Raw genomic sequence first — 18,354 nt, 5'->3', positions numbered from 1 at the left:
AGAGTTTTAATAAGATATAGAATCTCATAAGATAATACCCAAAAGATCCAGTTTTAAGTTGAAAATCACTCATCATATGAGGCAAAAGGAAGATATTAATTATTTTTTTTCCATTCAATTTGATATGTGCCATCATTAAGGTGACAGAGATGTTAAAATGATTTGACAAATATTTTAAAGCAGCCATCACAAATATGCTTCAATTATCAATTACAAACAGGCTTGAAACAAATGAAAAAATATAAAATCTAGACAAAGAAATACAAAGTACCAGCAAATAAACAGAAGAGATAAAGAACCAAATGAAAATTTTAGAACTGAAAAATACAATAATCAAATTTAAAAATTCAACAGCAGAATGAACAAGGTAGAAGAAAGAATCAGTGAACTGGGAGAGAGAAAAATAGAAATTACATAATCTGAACAGAGAGAAAATAGACTGAAAGAAAAACAACAGAGACTTAGGGACTTGTGGGGCTATAAAAAAAAATATATCCAGTATTAATGTAATTGGAGTCTCAGGAAAGAAGGAAGAGAGTAGCACTGAAAAAATACTCAGAGAAATAATGGCTGAAAACCTCACCAATTAGGCAAAGTATATAAGCCTGCAGATTCAAGAAGTTAACTAATACACCATGACTTAGCTAAGTCACAAGTGTGATTTATCCCAGAAATGCAGGGGTGGTTCAACATAAGAAAATCAACCAATGTAATACACCACATTAATGGAATAAAGAGAAAAAAAAATAGATAATCATCTCAATTGATGCAGAAAAAGTATTTGACAAAATCCAACATCCTCTCATGATAAAAATGCTCAGAAAACTAGAAACAAAAAGGAAGATCCTCAACATGATAAACGGCTTTATGAAAAACCTGCAACTAACATCATACTCAGTGGTGAAAGGCTGAAAGATTTCTCCCTAAGATCAGGACCAAGACAAGGATGCCCACTTTCACTACCGCTATTTTACATTGTACTAGAGGTTCTAGCCAGAGCAATTAGGTAAGAAAAAGAAATAAAAGGCATCTAAATTGGAAAGAAAGAGGTAAAATTATCGATATTTTCAGATGACATAATCTTATATATAGAAAATCCCTAAGAATCCACAAGAAGGCTACTAGAACCAATAAATGATTTCAACAAAATTTCAAGGTACAAGATCAAAACACAAAAATCAGTTGTTTCCATACACCAGCAATAAACAATGCAAAAAGGAAATCAAGAAAACAATTCTATTACAATTGTATCCAAAATAATAAAATATCTATAAATAAATTTAACCAAGGAAATGAAAGATTATTTTTTACACTGAAAAGTACAAAACACTACTGAAAAAAATTAAAAAAGACCTAACTAAATGGAAAGACATCCCATGTTCATGAATTGGAAAATTTAATGTTGTTAAGAAGACAATCCTACCCGAAGCAATCTACAGATTCAACACAATTCCTTTCAAACTTCCAACAGCTTTTTTGTTTTTCGCAGAAATGGAAAAATCTATCCTTAAATTCATATGGAATTGCAAAGGGCCCTGAACAGCCCATCTTGAAAAAGCAAAAGAAAGTTACAATACTCATATTTCTCAATTTCAAAATTTACTACAAAGCTACAGTAATCAAACAGTGTGGTACTGGCATAATGATAGACACACAGACCAATTGAGAGTCCAGAAATAAACCCACACATCTAAGGCCAAGTGATTTTTGACAAGGGTGCCAAAACCATCCCATGGGGAAAAAGTATCTTCAACAAATGATGCTGGGGCAAACTGGATGTCCAGATGCCAAAGAAAGAAGTTTGACTCCCAACCTCACACCACATAAAAAAATTGACTCAAAATGAATGAACAATCCAAATATAAGAAGTAAAACCATAAAACTCTTAGAAGAAAAGAGAAGGGTAAATCTTTATGACATTGGATTTGGCAATGGATTCTTATTTATGACACAAAAGCATGAGCAATAAAAGAAAAAATAGATAAATTGGTCTTCATCAAAATTAAAAATTTTGTGCATCAAAGGACATCATCAAGAAAGTTATACAAGCAAAAATATGCTTGACTTCTGGTTTCTGGCCCAGCATGCAATAAGCTTGTAAGTTTCCATTGCATCCTAAGAACAAGTAAAAATGCTGAATAAACTGGAAAATCAACAACTCTTCTTAGATCCATAAAAGAAACGAGGTCACAGGACAAACCGCTGCCCCAAAAACTGCCAAGAGTAATGAGTGGAGACAGAATTACAACTTACCTGAGCAGAAATCCACGAGCTTAAACCTCCAGAGGAACCAGTGCTTGAGTCGGAAAACCTGAACTGTAACTGACAACTGCTAGAGGTTCAGTGTGCACAACCTGAGAGTTAAAACCTCCAGGAGGACACATTCATGGGGGGGGCCCCACACATTCGTGAGTTTTACCTCCAGGAGCTTGACTTGGTTCTCACAGTGAATATCAAAGAAAAATCCCCTTGTGCTTCCAGTAGAAGGGAAAAGGAACCATTGTGAAAAATGCCAGAGCATTCTGTTCTTAACCAGGTCTGCCCTCAGGAGAAATTATTTAACCAGAGCCTAACCTGTGGTTGTTTTATCAGAGCCTAATTGATCTGGGGAAAGAGAAATATTAAAAACAATGAAGTCTAGCCTTCCACATGGAGAAAGGGAAATACTCAACACCAAACCCCTCTAACCTTCCTCATGAGAGATGGTAAGTATCAAACTCCAATACATTCTAACCATCCTGTCTCACCTAAGGACAGTGGGGGGTGGGGGGTGATGAGAAACACATGTGGTATTCATAGTCCAGAGGAACTAGAATTCACTAAAAGGCTGAAACCTAACCATAAAACTAGAGAACACTTCCCTTCCCCCAACACCACGTTACTAAAAGCCTGTTTTCAGCACCCTCTTTTACACAGTACATCGTATCTGGCTATCAAGAAAAAACTCCAAGACATACTAAAAGGCAAAAAGCACAGCTTTAAGAGACAGAAAAAGCATCAGAACCAGATTTAGATACGGCAGGGACATGTGAATTATCAGACTAGGAATTTTAAAAAACCTTGATTAATATGCTAAGGGCTCTAACAGAGAGAGATAAGAGCATGCAAGAACAGAAGGGCAATGTAAGCAGAGAGATGGAAACTCTACGATAGAACCAAAAAGAGATGCTAGAGATCAAAAACACTGTAATAGAAATGAAGAATACCTTTGATGGGCTTATTAGTAGACTGGACACAGCTGAGGAAAGAAACATGAAGCCTGAGAATATCTTAACAGAAACCTCCAAAACAAAAAAGCAAACAGGAAAAAAAAGACTAAAAAAAGCAGGACAGAATATCCAAGAAATTTGGGAAAACTACAAAAAGTGTAACATATATGTAATGGGAATACCAGAAGACAAAGAAAGAGAGAAAGAACAGAAGAAATACTTGAAACAAAAGTGACTGAGAATTTCCTCAAATTAATGTCAGACATCAAACCACAGAACCAGGAATCTCAGAGAACAACAAGCAAGATAAATACAAAAAAAAAAAACAAACCTGCACCTAAGCATATCATTTTAAAACAACAGAAAATCAAAAAATAAAGAAAAACTCTGAAAAAAGAGGAAAAAAACACCTTACCTATAGAAAAGCAAAGATGAGAATTACATCAGACTTCTCCTCAGAAACTACGCAAGCAAGAAGAGAGTGACGTAATATTTACACTGTTGAGAGAAAAAATACATCCCAACTTAGAATTCTACACCCTGTGAAATTATCCTTCAAAAGTGAAGGAGAAATAAAGACTTTCTCAGATGAACAAAAATGAGGGAATTTGTTGTCAACAGACCTGCCTTGCAGGAAATATCAAAAGAAGTTCTTTAAAGAGAAGGAAAATGATAAACTTCAGAACTCAACTCTACATAAAGAAAAGAAGGGCATCAAAGAGGAAAAAGTGAAGATAAAATAAAAAATTTTTTTTATTCTTAATTGATGTAACAGATAACAGTTTGTTCAAAATAATAATAGCTACAATGTATTTGATTACATATGCTTTATGTATAGTATATTTATTATTATATATACTACATATATAGTTATGTATTCTTATGTATAAGTGAAATAAATGACAGCAAAGATATAGGGAATAGAAAGGGGTAATTAGGGTTATTTTTTTATTATAAAGTACTTGCACTACCTGTGAAGGGGTACAGTATTATTTGAAAGTGGACTTGGATTAGTTGTAAATGTATATTGCAAACTCTAGGACAACTACTAAAAAAAAGTTCAAAAAAATATAACTAATATGCTAAGAAAGGAAAGAAAATGGAATCATAAAATGCTCAGTTAAAACCACAAGAGGAAGAAAAAGAATGGAAGACAAAAATAGGAACAAAGAACAAGGACAACAAATAGAAAAGTTAACAAATATGGCAGATATTAATCCAAGCACATCAATAATCACTTTGAGTGTTAATGATCTAGAGGCATCAATTAAAAGAAAGAGATTGTCAGAGATAAGACCCAACTATATGTTGTCTAAAAGAAATTCACTTTAAATATACAGACACACATAGATTAAAAATAAATAGATAGAGAACTATATACCATGCTAACACTAATCAAAAGAAAGCAGGAGTAGCTACTTCAATTTCACACAGACCAGATTTCATAGCAAGGAAAGCTATCAGGGTTAATGGGGGCATTACATAATGATAAAGGGGTCTATTCTCCAAGAAGACATAACAATCCTTAATGTGTATGGACCTAAGAACAGAGCATCAAAATACATGAGGCAAAAACTGATAAAACTGCAAGAAGAAATAGATAAATTCACTATTATAAGTTGGAGACTTCAATACCCTTCTAGCAGAAGTAGACAAGGGCAGAAAATCATAAGGACATAGTTGAACTCAACAGCATCATTAATCAACTGAATATAAGGAATACCTATAGACTGTTTCATCCAACGACAGCAGAATACACATTCTTCTTAAGCTCATACGCAACATTTAGCAAGATAGACCACATTCTAGGTCATAAAACACACTTTAACAAGTTTAATAGAAACCATACATTGTTTGCTCTTAAACCACAATGTAATTATCTTAACAAATTTAAAAGAATAGAAATCATATAACATCTGCTGTCAGACTACAATGGAATTAAACTAGAAATCAATAACAGAGATAGCTGGAAAATCCCAAACTATTTGGAGATAAAACAGCACACTTCTAAATAACATATGGGTCAAAAAAACAAATCTCAAAGGAAGTTTAAAAATATTTTTAATTAAATGAAAATGAAAACACCTTTTCAAAACTGTGGGATGCAACAACAGCAGTGCTTAGAGGGAAATTACAGCACTGAATGCATATGTTAGAAAAGAAGAAGGATCTAAAATCATTCATCCAAGCTTCCATCTTAGGAAACTAGAAAAAAGAAGAGCAAATTAAATCCAAAGTCAGTAGAAGAAAAAATAATAAAAATTAGAGCAGAAATTAATGAAATTGAAAATGGGAAATCAATACAGAAAATCAATGAAACCAAAAGCTGATTCGTTGAAAATGGAAATAAAATTGATAAGCTTCTAGCCAAGCTAACTAAGAAAAAGAGAAAAAGGACACAAATCACTAATATCAGAAATGAAAGATAGGACATCACTATAGATCCCACAGACATTAAACAAATAATCAAGGAATACTATGAATAATTCTATGCCCACAAATTTGATAACCTAGAGGAAATGGACCAATTCCTTGAAAGACATAAGCTGCCAAAACTCACACAAAAAGAAATAGAAAATTTGAATAGGCCTGTATCTATTAAAGATATTGAATCAACAATTAACAACTTTCTAAAACAAAAAGCACCAGGCCTAGACAGGTTCACTGATAAATTCTACTAAACATTTAAGGAATAAATTATACCAATTCTCTACAATCTCTTTCAGAAGATAGCAGAGAGAATACCTCCTAACTCATTCTATGAGGCCAGCATTACTGTAATACCACAAGAAACTACAAGAAAACTACAAAACAATCTCTCTCATGAACAGAGATAAAAAATCCTCAACAAAACATTAGCAAATTGAATCCAACAATCTAGAAAAAGAATTATACACCACAACCAAGTGAGATATATCCCAGGTAGGCAAACCTGGTTCAACATTTGAAAATCAATTAATGCAATCCATCACATCAAAAGCCTATAGAAGAAAAAATCACAAGACCATTTCAATACATGCAGAAAAAGCATTTGACAAAATCCAACACTGATTCATGATAAAAACTCTCAGTAAACTAAGACTAGAGAGGAACTTCCTCAACTTGATAAAGAATATCTACCAGGAGTGACGTCAGCATCATGGCGGAGTGAGCTTTCCCGTGAATTCTTCCCCCACAAGATACAACAAAAGCAACAGCCACAGACCAACAACGGAATCCCAGACAGTGAAAAGCTAGAGCGGAGGGATCCACACTGCCGCACATCTGAGAGCGGAACGTGCTGGGCCCCCGGAGGAAGTGGGGAGAGGTAAGGAGAACTCCGCTCCCTCCCCATCAGATCAGCGATCCGGTCCGCGCGGCTCCCAGAGAGGGGGGAGGGGCGGCCCTCGGTGGGAAACTGTAGCTCTTCGGGCTCTCTCAGCCAGTGGGAAACTCCCGCACAGAGGGCTCAGAGGAGCCACAGGGCTACCATCAACATCTGAGCACCCCAGAGAGCGGATAAAGAGGGGCAAACGAGAAGCCTCCCACGTCAGGGACCCAGAGGGCAAAAGAGAGAGCTCCCCCCTCCCCGCAACCTGGAGTCTGCAGCTGGACCAGATCTAGCCATCCGAGGCAGACCTGAACAAACTGGACTGGACCCGTGGATCGCAGTGGGGAAAAAACAAAACAAAACAAAACAAAACAAAACTGCGGATCGCAGCAGAAAAACTGGGGCAGAGCGCAGGGGGCTTAGACTACACAGCCCTTTACCACCACACAGTGGCGGCAGGTGGAAATTGCAACCAGAGACTTCCAGGATGAGGAAAATCAAAACCAACACAGGAACCACAATGCAAAAATATATGAAATCACCAGACCAGAAACAAAATGACAAGCACCCAGAAATCAACCCCGAAGACACAGAAATCCATAAACTAAATGACAGAGATTTCAAAATAGCTATCATAAAAACACTCAACGAAATACGAGACAACACAGACAAACAATTAAATGAGATTAGGAGTTTCTTCACAAAAGAGATTGAAATCATAAAGAAAAACCTATCAGGGCTGATGGAGATGAAGAACACAATGGAGGAGATAAAGGAGAATCTGGAATCTTTAAAGAACAGAGCTGACAATATGGAGGAAAGAATTAGTACTTTAGAGGATAGGAATACAGATATACTCCAGATGGAAGAAGAGAGAGAACTAAGACTAAAAAGAAATGAAGAAAGACTCCGAGAAATATCGGACTCTATTAGAAAATGTAACATAAGAATTATAGGTATTCCTGAGGGAGAGGAGAGGGAAAGAGGAACAGAGAGCCTATTCAAGGAAATAATAGCTGAAAATTTCCCAAATCTGGGGAAGGAGCAGGAAATATCAGTAAGCGAAGCCAACAGGACGCCTATATATATTAACAGACAAAGGCCTTCACCACGACACCTAGTGGTAAGGCTAGCCAGGGTCAACGACAAAGAAACAATATTAAGGGCAGCTAGACAAAAACAAAAAATAACGTACAAAGGAACTCCCATCAGGCTCTCAGCGGATTTCTCAACAGAAACTCTTCAGGCTAGAAGAGACTGGAATGATATATTCAAAATACTAAAAGACAAAAACTTTCAGCCAAGAATACTCTATCCAGCAAAAATATCCTTCAAATATGATGGAGAAATAGTAACTCTCCCAGATAAACAAAAGCTAAGGGAGTTCATGGCCATGAGACCCCCAATACAAGAAATACTCAAGAAGGCCCTCAGGCCTGAAAACAACAAGAGAAAGGGAACACAAAGCTTGGAGTAAGGAGAAAAGTAGGTAGACAAAATCAGAGAAATAGTAGATCTTTACCGGAATAGGTTAGCAACCACTTAAATACTAAACTCAAAGATCAAAGGAAGAAATTCACCAAAAATAAATTTAACCTCATCACTGTAAACACACAGCCACAACACAAGATAGAATAAGGTATAACAAGAGCAACTTAGAAGGGGAAGAGGAAAGTGACTGAATTGACTTAGTATAAGGAAATAGGAGGCTATCAGATAATGGACTATCTCATACAGAAGATTTTTTGCCCAAACCTCAAGGTAACCACTAAACAAATAATCAAATTAAAACCACATATGATAAACAAAGAGAAAACTAGAAGAATCATAAGACAGAACAACCAAACTGAATTGGCAGTCCAAAACAAATGGGACAAGAAACAAAGGAAATGCAAAAGAACCAGAAAATAAGTGACAAAACAGCAAAATTCAGCCCTCATATTTCAATAATTACCCTAAATGTAAATGGATTGAACTCTCCAATCAAAAGATACAGAGTGGCAGGATGGATTAAAAAGCAAGACCCAACAATATGCTGCCTTCAGGAAACACATCTTAGCACTAAAGACAAGCACAGGCTCAGAGTGAAAGGATGGAAGACAATACTCCAAGCTAATGGCAAACAAAAGAAAGCAGGGGTTGCCATACTCATATCAGACAAAGTAGACTTCAAGATAAAACAGGTTAAGAAAGACAAAGAAGGGAAATATATAATGATAAAAGGGACACTCCATCAAGAAGACATATCACTTATAAATATATATGCACCCAACATAGGAGCACCAATGTACATAAAACAACTATTAACAAACCTAAAAGGAGAAATCAACAACAACACAATAATAGTAGGGGATCTTAACACCCCACTTACAGCAATGGATAGATCATCCAGACAAAAAGTTAATAAAGAAATATTAGACTTAAATGAAAAACTGGACGAGATGGACCTAGTAGACATATACAGAGCACTCCACCCAAAAACAGCTGACTACACATTCTTCTCAAGCGCGCATGGAACATTCTCTAGGATAGACCATATGTTGGGAAACAAAGCAAGCCTCAATAAATTTAAGAAGATTGAAATCATAACAAGCATCTTTTCAGACCATAAGGCTATGAAACTGGAAATGAACCAGGAAAAAAAAACTGGGAAAGTGACAAAAATGTGGAGATTAAACAACATGCTACTGAACAACCAATGGATCATTGATGAAATTAAAGGAGAAATCAAAAACTATCTGGAAACAAACGAAAATGATAACATGCCATATCAAACCATATGGGACGCAGCAAAAGCGGTCCTGAGAGGGAAACTCATAGCGATACAAGCCCACCTTAACAAACAAGAAAAAGCCCTAATAGGCAACCTTAAATTACACCTAACAGAACTAGAAAAAGAAGAACAAACAAAGCCCAAAGCCAGCAGAAGGAGAGAAATAATAAAAATCAGAGCAGAAATAAATGATATTGAGACCAAAAAAACAGTAGAAAGGATTAACGAAACAAAGAGTTGGTTCTTCGAGAAGATAAACAAAATAGACAAACCCTTAGCCAGGCTAACTAAGAAAAAAAGAGAAAAGGCTCAAGTAAATAAAATTAGAAATGAAAGAGGAGAAATTACAACGGATACCATGGAAATACAGAGGATTATAAGAGAATACTATGAGAAATTATATGCCAACAAATTGGACAACCTAGAAGAAATGGATAAATTCTTAGACTTATACAACCTCCCAAAATTGAACCAAGAAGAAATGGAGAATCTGAATAGACCAATCACAAGTAAAGAGATTGAAATAGTAATCAAAAACCTCCCAAAAAATAAAAGTCCAGGACCAGATGGCTTCTCCAGTGAATTTTACCAAACATTCAAAGAAGATTTAATACCCATCCTCCTCAAACTATTCCAAAAAATAGAGGAAGATGGAACACTTCCTGAATCATTCTATGAGGCCAACATCACCCTGATACCAAAACCAAAGACAATACAAAGAAAGAAAATTACAGGCCAATATCGCTGATGAACATTGATGCAAAAATCCTCAACAAAATATTGGCAAACCGAATACAACAATATATTAAAAAGATCATACACCATGATCAAGTGGGATTTATACCAGAGACGCAGGGATGGTTCAACATCCGCAAATCAATCAACGTGATACATCACATCAACAAAACAAAGAATAAAAACCACATGATCGTCTCAATAGACGCAGAGAAGGCATTTGACAAGATACAACATCCATTTATGATAAAAACTCTCAATAAAATGGGAATAGAAGGAAAGTACCTCAACATAATAAAGGCCATATATGACAAACCCACAGCTAACATCATACTCAACGGGGAAAGACTGAAAGCCATTCCTCTGAGAACAGGAACGAGGCAGGGCTGCCCACTCTCACCACTCCTGTTCAACATAGTACTGGAGGTTTTGGCCAGAGCAATTAGGCAAGAAAAAGGAATAAAAGGAATCCAAATAGGTAACGAAGAAGTGAAACTCTCACTATTTGCAGATGACATGATTGTATATATAGAAAACCCTAAAGAATCTGTTGGAAAACTGTTAGAAACAATCAACAACTACAGCAAAGTTGCAGGGTACAAAATCAATCTACAAAAATCAGCTGCATTTCTGTATGCTAATAATGAACTAACAGAAAGAGAGCTCAAAAAGATAATACCATTTACAATTGCATCAAAAAGAATAAAATACCTAGGAATAAATCTTACCAAGGAGGTGAAGGACCTATACAATGAGAACTACAAGACATTATTGAGGGAAATCTACGATGACATAAAGAAATGGAAAGATATCCCATGCATGTGGATTGGAAGAATAAACATAGTTAAAATGTCTATATTACCTAAAGCAATCTACAGATTCAATACAATCCCAATCAGAATCCCAATGACATTCTTCACAGAAATAGAAAAAAGAATACTAAAATTTATATGGGGCAACAAAAGACCCCGAATAGCTAAAGAAATCCTAAAGAAAAAGAACAAAGCAGGAGGCATCACAATTCCTGACTTCAAAACATACTACAAAGCAATAGTAATCAAAACAGCATGGTACTGGTACAAAAACAGACACACAGATCAATGGAAGAGAATTGAAAGCCCAGAAATAAAACCACACATATACGGACAGCTAATTTTCGACAAAGGTGCTAAGGACATGCAATGGAGAAAGGAAAGTCTCTTCAATAAATGGTGTTGGGAAAACTGGACATCCACATGCAAAAGAATGAAAGTGGACCATGTGCTATCGCCATTCACAAAAATTAACTCAAAATGGATCAAAGACCTGAAGGTGAGACCTGAAACTATAAAACTCATAGAAGAAAATATAGGCAACACACTATTTGACATTGGGTTTAAAGGAATCTTTTCGGATGACATGCCTACCCAGACTAGGGAAACTAAAGAAAAAATAAACAAGTGGGACTTTATCAGACTAAAGAGCTTTTATAAGACAAATGAAACCAGAATCAAGATGAACAAACAACCAACCAGCTGGGAGAGAATATTTGCAAAACATACATCTGACAAGGGGTTGATCTCCATAATATATAAAGAACTCACACAATTGAACAACAAAAAAACAAACAACCCGATCAAAAAATGGGCAGAGGAAATGAACAGACACTTCTCCAAGGAAGATATACAGATGGCCAATAGGCACATGAAAAGATGCTCAACATCACTAATCATCAGGGAAATGCAAATCAAAACAACACTAAGATACCACCTCATGCCCGTTAGAATGGCTATAATCACCAAGACAAAAAACAACAAATGTTGGAGAGGATGTGGAGAAACAGGAACCCTCATACACAGCTGGTGGGAATGCAAATTGGTGTAGCCTCTATGGAAAACGGTATGGAGATTCCTCAAAGAATTAAAAATAGAGATGCCCTATGATCCAGCCATCCCACTACTGGGAATCTATCCAATGCACCTGAAATCAACAATCCAAAGAGGCTTATGCACCCCTATGTTCATTGCAGCATTATTCACCATAGCCAAGAAGTGGAAGCAACCTAAGTGTCCCTCGACTGACGACTGGATTAAGAAAATGTGGTATATATATACAATGGAATACTACTCAGCCATAAAAAAAGACAAAATCGTCCCATTTGCAACAACATGGATGGGCCTGGAGCGTATTATGTTAAGTGAAATAAGCCAGAAAGAGAAAGACAAACACTGTATGATCTCACTCATATGTGGAATATAAACCAACACATGGACAGAGAAAACTGGACTGTGGTTACCCGGGAAGTGGGGGTGGGGGGTGGGCACAAGGGGTGAAGGGAGTCATATATGGGGTGATGGACAAACAAAAATGTACAACCCAAAATTTCACAATGTTAGAAACCATTAAAATATCAATTTAAAAAAAAAAAAAAAAAAAAGAATATCTACCAAAAACCTCAAATAACATTATTCTTAATGGTGAGAAACTGAAAGTTTTCCCACTAAGAACAAGGCAAGGACGTCCCCTCTCACCATTGCTTTTCAACATCATACTGGAAGTCCTAGTGAATGCAATAAAACAAGAAAAGTAAATAAAAGGTAAACAGATTGGGAAAGAAGCAATAAAACTGTCTGAAGATGACATGATCATCTATGTAGAAAATTCGAAAGAATCAACAAAATTTCTGAAACTAATAAGTGATTATAGCAAGGATGCAGGATACAAGGTTAATATACAAAAGTTATCTACTTTCATATATATAATCAAGGAACAAGTGGAATTTGACATTTAAAACACAATACTGTCTACATTAGCACCCCCATAAAAGAAATACTTAGATATAAATCTAAAAATATATATATAAGATCCGTATGACAAAAACTACAATGATGAAAGAAATCAAACAAGAACTAAATAAATAGAGATAAATGTACATGGATAGGAAGACTTGATATTGTCAAGACACCAGTTCTTCCCAAGTTGATCTATAGATTCAATGCAATCCAAATCAAAATCCTGGCAAGTTATTTTGTGGATGTTGACAAACTCATTCCAAAGTTTACATAGAGAGGCAAAAGACCCAAAATAGCCAACACAATACTGAAAAACAAGAACAAAGTTGGAGGACTGACACTACCCCACTACAAAACTTACTAAAAGCGGGGCCGGACCAGTGGCCCAAGCGGTTAAGTGTGTGCGCCCCACTGCGGCGGCCCAGAGTTCGCTGGTGGATCCCGGGTGTGCACCGAAGCACTGCTTGGCAAGCCATGCTGTGGGTGGCGTCCCATATAAAGTGGAGGAAGATGGGCACGGATGTTAGCCCAGGGCCAGTCTTCCTCAGCAAAAAAAGAGGAGGATTGGCAGATGTTAGCACAGGGCTGATCTCCTCACAAAAAAAAACTTACTAAAAGCTACAGTGATCAAGACAGTGAGGTCCTGGTGAAAGAACAGACAAATAGGAAGAACAGAGAACCCAGAAATAGACCCACATAAATATAGTCAACCTATTCTTTGACAAAGGAGCAAAGCAGTACAATGGAGAAAAGATAGTTTTTCTATAAATGATGCTGGAATGACTGGATATTCACATACAAAAAAAAAATAAATAAATCTAGACACAGATCTTACATCCTTCACAAAAATTAACTCAAAATGGATCACAGACCTAAATGTAAAAAGCAAAATTATAGTACTCCTAGAAGATAACATAGGAGAAAATATAGATGACCTTGGTTTGGTGATGACTTTTTTGGGTACAACATCAAAGGCATGATACATGAAATAAAGAATTGGTAAGCTGGACTTAAAATCAAAAATGTCTGCTCTGCAAAAGCACGGTCAAGAGAGTGAAAAGACAAGCCACAGACTGAGAGAAAATCTTTGCAAAAGACATATCTGATAAAGCACTGCTACCCAAAATATACAAAGAACTCTTAAAACTAAACAATAAGAAAACAAACAACCTGATTAAAAAATGGGCGAAAGACCTCAACAGATACCTCACCAAAGAAGGTATGCAGATGGCAAATTATACGTATACAAAAGGTGCTCCACCTCATATGTCATCAGGGAAATGAAAATTAAAACAACAATGAGCTATCACTAAAGATCTATTAGAATGGCCCAAATCCAGTACACTGACAACACTAAATGCTGGTGAGGATGTGGAGCAACAGGAACTCTCATTCATTGTTGGTGGGAATGTAAAACGATACAACTGCTTTGGAAGACAGGTTAGAAGTTTCTTACAAAACTAAACATAGTCCTTACCCTACAACCCAGCAATCATGTTCCTTGGTATTTACCCAAAGGAGTTGAAAACTTATGTCCACACAAAAACCAACACAGGGATATTTATATCAGCTTTATTCATAATTGCCAAAACTTAGAAGCAATCAAGCTGTCCTTCAGTAGGTGAATAGATAAATGAACTATGGTACATCTAATCAATGGAATACTATTCAGTGCTAAAAATAAATGAGCTTTCAAGCCTTGAAAAGACATGGAGGAAACTTAAATGTATATTACTAAGTTAAGGAAGCCAATCTGAAAAGGCTACATACTGTATCATTCCAACTACATAACATTCTGAAAAAAACAAAATTATAGAGACAGCAAAAAGATCAATGGTTCCCAGGGGCTGGGAGGGAGGAAGGGATGAATAGGCAGAGCACAGAGGACTTTTAGGGCGGTGAAACTATTTTGTTAGCTACTATAATGGTGGATACATTTCATTATACATTTGTCCAAACCCATAGAATGTATAACACTAAGAGTGAACCCTAATGTAAACTATAAACTCTGGGTGATAATGATGTGTCAATGTAGGTTAATCAATTGTAAATAATGTACCACTCTGGTGGAGGATGTTGATAACGGGGTAGGCTATGCATGTGTGGGGACAATAGGTATATGGGAAATCTCTGTGTCTTCCTCTCAATTTTGCTATGAATCTAAAGCTGCTCTAAAAATAAAGTCTATTAAAATCTTAAAAAAAGAACTTTTTAACAGAATGGGAGAAAATATTGGCAAATCATATATCTGATAAAAGTTTAATATCCAAACTATACAAACAACTCCTAAAACTCAACAACAAAAAGACAATCAATCTAATTTTTAAAATAGGCAAAGTATTTCAATACTGTCAAGATTGAATACTGTCAAGAGAGTGAAAAGACAAGCCACAGACTGAGAGAAAATATTTGCAAAAGACATATATGACAAAGGACTGCTATCGAAAATATACAAAGAACTCAAACTCTGTGACTTGTCTTTTCACTCTCTTAAATATTTCTCCAAAGAAGATGTACAAATGGCCAATAAGTACATTAAAAGATGCTTAACATAATTAGTCATTAGGGAAACACAAGTCAAAACCACAATGATATACTATTTCATACCTACTAGGATGGCTATAATAAAAATAAAATTAAAAATAACAAGTGTTGATGAGGAGGCAGAGAAATTGGAACCCTCATATATTGCCTACAAGAATGTAAAACGGTGCACTCACTGTGGAATATAGTTTGGCGGCTCTTGAAAAAGTTAAACATAGAATTACCATATGACCCAGCAATTCCACTCCTAGGTATATACCCAAAAGAATTGATAGCAGGGACTCAAATAGATATCTGTACACCAATGTTCATAGCAACATTATTCATAATAGACAAAAGATAGAAACCCAAGAGTCCATCAACTGATGAATGGATGAGCAAAATGTGGAATATTCATACAATGAAATATTATTCAACGAAAAAAATGAAGTTCTGATACATGCTACAACACGGATAAACTTCGAAAATATTGTGCTAAGTGAACTAAACGACATAAAATGACCAATATTGTATGATTCTGCTTACATTAAAAATCTAAAATAGACAAATTCAAAGAGACCAAAAGTAGATTAGAGGCTACCAGGGGCTGGGAGCAGAGAGAAAGAGGGAGTTTTTGCTTAATGAATACACAGTTTTTATTTGGGGTGATGAAAAAGTTTTGGAAATAGATAGTGATTGCAGTTGTACAACATTGTGAATATAATTAATGCCAGTGAATTGCATATTTAAAAGTGATTAAAATGGCAAACTTAATGTTATATATATTTCACCACAATAAAAAAAGAATCTAAGGAAATTTCGAAAAGAAAAACCTAAAGAAATCTACACCAAGACATACCATAGTCCAATTCCAAAAACTAAAGACTAAGAAATAATCTTGAGAGCATTCAGAGAATAATGACACCTCGCCTATAGGCAGAAAAACAATTTGAATGATAGCATATATCTCTTCAAAAGCCATGGAGTCGAGAAGGAAGTGGCACAACATTTTTCAAGTGTTGAAAGACATCCACTGAAAATATCCTTCAGGAATAAAGAGAAAATCGTGGGATTTTCAGATGAAAGAAAAATTAACGATTCGTCACCAGAATGTCTATCCTAAAAATAATGCCTAAAGAAGTTCTCTAAACACAAAAGAAATGATAAGAAAGGAATCTTGGAACATCAGGAAGGAAGAACACAGTAAGCAAAAGTATGGTATTACACAGATTGGTATTTTAATATTGAACCAACTTTACATCCCTGGAATAAACTCCATTTGGTCATAGTGTATGATTTTTTTTGTGTGTGTGTGAGGAAGATCAGCCCTGAGCTAACATCTGATGCCAATCCTCCTCTTTTTTGCTGAGGAAGATTGGCCCTGGGCTAACATCTGTGCCCATCTTCCTCTACGTTATATGGGACACTGCCACAGCATGGCTTGACAAGTGGTGCGTCAGTGCACACCCGAGATCCGAACCTGCGAACCCTGGGCTGCCGCAGCAGAGCACGCGCACTTAAGCGCTGTGCCACAGGGCCAGCCCCTAATTTTTTTTAAGATATTGTTAAATTCTATGTGCTAATATCTTGTTAAGGATATTTGCATGAAGGATATTTGTCTGCAGTTTTCTTTTTTGTACTGTCTTTGTCTAGTTTGGGTATCAAGGTAATACTAGCTTTATAAAATGAATTGACAAGTATTTCTTCCTTTTCTATTTCTGGGAGAGTTTGTTTAGAATTGTTTCATTCTTGATGTTGATAATTTGCATCTTTTCTGTTTTTATTCCTGTTGTCAATACTCCTAGAGGTATGTCAATTTTGTTGACCTTTTGAAATAACCAGCTTTTTGTTTCTTTTATTTTCTCTATTGTTTTTCTGTTTTTCATTTCATTCATTTCTGCTTTTATCTTTATTATTTCTTTCCTTTTGTTTGCTTTGGGTTTATGTGCTCTTCTTTTTCTAGATTCTTGAGGAGAGAATTTACATGATTGATTTGAGACTCCTCAATTCTAATGTATGCATTTAGTACTATAAATTTCCCTCTCAGCAGTGCTTTAGCTGTGTCCTACAAATTTTGACTATCATCACTCTCATTCAACATAGTTCAAGAAGTTCTATCCAGTGCAGTAAGGCAAGAAAAGGAAGTTAAACATGCACTTATTGAAGGAAGAAATGGAACAGTTCCTAATTTTTCGGTGATGTAATTGTCTTCATAGAAAATCCCAAGGAATAAACCAAATAAGTGACTTCAGTAAGGTTGGAAGATATAAGTATACAAAAATCATTACCTTTCTATATACTAGCAATGAATACACAGACACCAAAACTAAAAACACAATACCATTTACAATAACAACAACAACAAAAAAAACTACCAAATATGTACAGAATTTGTATGGTAAAACTACAAAATGCTGATGAAAGAAATCAAAAAAGATCTAAATAAATGGAGAGATACTGTGTTCCTGGGTTGGAAGACTCAACATAGTAAAGATGCCAATTTTTCCCAAATTGATATACAAAGTTTAATGAATTTTCTACCAAAATCCCAAAAAATATTTTGTAGATATGGACAAGATTATTATAACATTTATATGAAAAAGGAACTAGAATAGCTAAAAACACTTTTGAATAAGAATAAAGTGGGAGGAATTGTTCTACCTGATTCTAAGACTTAGTATATAACTACAGTATCAAGACCGTGTGGTATTGGTAGAGGAATCAATGATAAATCAATGAAACAGAATAGAAGACCCCTATAAATATGCCCAAATTATTTTTGACAAAACTATAAAAGTAATTCAATGAAGGAAAGATAATCTTTTCAACAACTAGTAGTGGACCAATGGCATATCCACGAGCATAATCCAAAACAAAAAGAAAAAAGAACTTTGACCTAGGTCTAAGTCTTACCCCTTTTACAAAAATTAACTCAAAATAGATCACAGACTTAAATGTAAAATATAAAACTATAAAGTTTTTAAAAAATAACATAGGAACATCTTCAGAATCTAGGGTTAGGCAAAGAGTTCT

The sequence above is a fragment of the Diceros bicornis genome, chromosome 4 (assembly GCF_020826845.1).
Source record: "Diceros bicornis minor isolate mBicDic1 chromosome 4, mDicBic1.mat.cur, whole genome shotgun sequence".
Classification (NCBI taxonomy): domain Eukaryota; kingdom Metazoa; phylum Chordata; class Mammalia; order Perissodactyla; family Rhinocerotidae; genus Diceros; species Diceros bicornis.
Note: the sequence above shows the minus strand (reverse complement) of the source record.